At 34.0% G+C, this 3,119-nt stretch overlaps 1 long non-coding RNA gene across 2 annotated transcripts; it reads left to right on the top strand.

Moving 5' to 3' along the window:
- The first annotated feature begins 341 nt into the window (after nucleotides 1–341).
- On the top strand, nucleotides 342–2,618 carry LOC127652123 (uncharacterized). 2 transcript variants are annotated; one of them, XR_007971666.1, is made up of 4 exons: nucleotides 342–638; nucleotides 737–822; nucleotides 1,420–1,499; nucleotides 1,805–2,618. It is a non-coding gene; the product is annotated as an uncharacterized LOC127652123 (long non-coding RNA). The 2 variants fall into 2 exon arrangements; XR_007971665.1 differs by having other exon boundaries at nucleotides 342–822.
- Nucleotides 2,619–3,119: the final 501 nt, after the last annotated feature.

Raw genomic sequence — 3,119 nt, 5'->3', positions numbered from 1 at the left:
AATAACCGTCTAGTGCATGTTCACAAAGTATGTCTTGCAAAAGTCCAGACAAACTTGAGCCGCGTGTTCTTTTTGGTCTGCACATCACTCTTCCCGTGTTTAAAATAATGTGATTAACGTTACCTGATTCTGCCATATCTATAAGTCATATACATTTCATTAATTGTATTAGAGAAGTTTTTTGAAACTCAGCAAATGTCTCTTTGACTCTTAGATTTTGAAGTTGATTGGGAAACTGTAAGTGCTGGTCTCACGGATCACATGATGGCACAGCTTTTTGAGAAGTATTTTAAGAAACAATTTAAATTTATCAAACTTATCCAACAACTTAAAGAGAACCAGAGTGAAGAACTATCTGAATGCCTGACTACACCTTCAGCTGTGAGGCAAGTATTATCATTTGAGGTCTTTTTTAATTTATTTATGTTCCCTTATATTTTCTTCTGATGAGCACAAAGGTTGAAAGTCCTTTGTCAAGCGCAAAGAACTCCAACCCCATTTCCTCTTGTCTTCTCACTAACAAAATTCCCAAAGGATGTTCAGTTAAAATTGGATAATAAAGAACCATGTCATAAGATCAGCACTTATCGGCATAAAATTGTACGAGTACTGCACGAGAATATGGCTCAACACACACTGTAAGTTTAATAAAAAAACACTATTTTGTTTTTTAAATTCCAAACCCTGGTAAAAATTTGTTGTAAATGTGTGCACTTTTTTTAAAATCTTTTGATAGATATCCTTCAAACAGTGACTGTTTGCGCAGTCAAGGCTCTTATCTTCAAATACCCTTTCCTTAGAGATGCAGAGGGAAATGGATATGTAAGTCAAATGTTTAATATTTATTTTTTAGTCATTATAGACATTTTGCTTAAAGTCATGAAACCTCCTATTTTAGCACCAGTCAGTTCTCACTTTAAATGTGAAAAAGGTAGATGTGGTAAATTTCCCGACCAGTTAATAGGAGTGTGACACACTCCGGGGGGCAGGGATGTTTTATCACTAATTCGAAAGTAAAACGTCCAATTTTTTTATTGTAGTGTTTGCTTACTGAACTAAATTATTTTTTATTACTATAAGACAATTGGGCAAGTGATGTAACCGGTGTTGTAGCTGAGCGCCGGTAACACAAAGTATCGCAGCAAGCCTAATCTATAATATGGTTTGTTGAAGAAAAATTAAGTGTAAAAAAGTTCCGCTACCCAAAATATTTACCAGAAAAACCTGAAAAGCACCATTTATTTTATTTGTATCTTTGCTTTATTGTATTTATTTGTGCGATTGCTTGTAGTTTGATTATTTGTTCTTATTTTCTTTTTTTTTATTTGTCAGTAGACCTTTTTTCTGAACATGACACGTACCGAAACCGTGAGCAATTTGAACTGTTACACCCCTAATATATGTTCAATGTCTTTTTAGATATGGATTTTCGTGCTGCTCTGGTTTTACTTCCGGTGATTTTCAGGGAGAAAGTGGATGATTATATCACAATCGGACAGGTATTGAATGCAAAGAATCTAAAGCAAGTAGGGATGCACCGAAATTTCGGCTTTTGAAAATTATTTTCATTTATTTGCTTGTATTTTTTAAATTCAGATTCATTACATTATTGAATTTAAAGTCTTATAATACAATTATACAACAAAAAAAAATAAATAAATAAAAAAAAAATAAGAAATGTAGTGAAATGAGATTAAATAAGAAGTGTAGATGGACAGTTGTAACTAGTCATTGGGAACATGAATTTAATCCAGATTTACTTCTGATGTTTATAATATTGGTTCTTCTATTTTTTTTTTTTTAGGAAGAACCAGCCACACCATATCCCACTGTACAGATTTTGGGAACGTCTAACTGGAAACAGGTCTTCAGTGAGAAGAGAATCTTCAGCACTGTAAAAATGGAGGGATCTGAAGTTTGCAGAGCAGTTGGGGTAGAGGACGGTGTTCTCTCTGCTTTTTGCGCGTATTTTGTATTCAACCTTGCGTATCCCTCGTACAACAGGAACACTCTACTCTTTCTCCAAAGGCATGTGTTGAAGGTAACTGCACCTGGTGATAAGCCATTGCCAACTGCTGTCGTCAGGATTATTAATCTTTTATCTTAGATTGAGAGGATGCCACGGCCCTATGCATGTCCAAAGTGTTCACGCAGACACTTTACTGTAGTGAAACTAATCAAACATATAGGATTGATTCATGCTCATGAGCATGACTTTTCCATCTGTTGCGGACTTGATGGATGCCAAAATTACTTTTTCAAATACGAGTCTTTCAGGCGTCATGTATATAGAAAACACAGAACTCACATTTGGCCAAGTCATTATAACGTCACTGGAGAGGATGAAGTTGACATTAGTGACAATGAAGTCAACACTGACACTGCAGAGGATACTCCTGAAGATGTTGTGCTGGATATGAATGATCTTTTGACTAATTTCAGAGGAAATCTGGTTTCCTTTGTATTGAAATGCAGAGAAAAAAAATGTCCTACCGCAGTCTGTTCAGCAAGAAATCTTGCAAGATGTCAAGGGTGCAAGGGTATTGTGTGGAAGGTAAAAATTAATTTAAAAGTCTGAATGTTGTTTTATTAAATAGCTTGTGAATTTTTATTGTAGATGGGAGAATGAAATTGACATTTTAGTGTAATTTTTTTATGAAATGTTTTGTAGCAAATGGAGAAATGTTTTTTTTTTTATATTGTTAAAAATATGTTTGAAGTCTCCATTGTAAACTGTAAAGATGATTTTAGACAAAAAGAAATATTTTAACCTGGAACAAAGTATTAATTCAAAAACATGTATTTGATGTGTATGGTTTCTGACATTAAATCGATGCCTTTTGGGATCAGTTGTTGAATGTTATTCAATAGAAAAATGGCCTTTAATTGTTGAATACTTGAAGGAACACATTTGACACATTAAAGGTACAAAAGGGCTTGTCACTGGGGTGGTACCTTAAAGGATCAAATTTGTACCAAAGATGAAGGTACAATATTGTACCATTAAGTTGAAGAAAAAAGAAAAGGTACATTTTGGTTCTCCATGGTACAAATAGTGTCTTTAAAGGTACAGACTGTAATGGTACAAATTTGTTTCTTTACATTAAGGTACAATTCTG

This window comes from Xyrauchen texanus, chromosome 11 (assembly GCF_025860055.1).
Source record: "Xyrauchen texanus isolate HMW12.3.18 chromosome 11, RBS_HiC_50CHRs, whole genome shotgun sequence".
Taxonomy (NCBI): Eukaryota; Metazoa; Chordata; class Actinopteri; order Cypriniformes; family Catostomidae; genus Xyrauchen; species Xyrauchen texanus.
The sequence above is the reverse complement of the archived record's forward strand: the minus strand, read 5'-3'. Positions and strand labels throughout refer to the sequence as shown.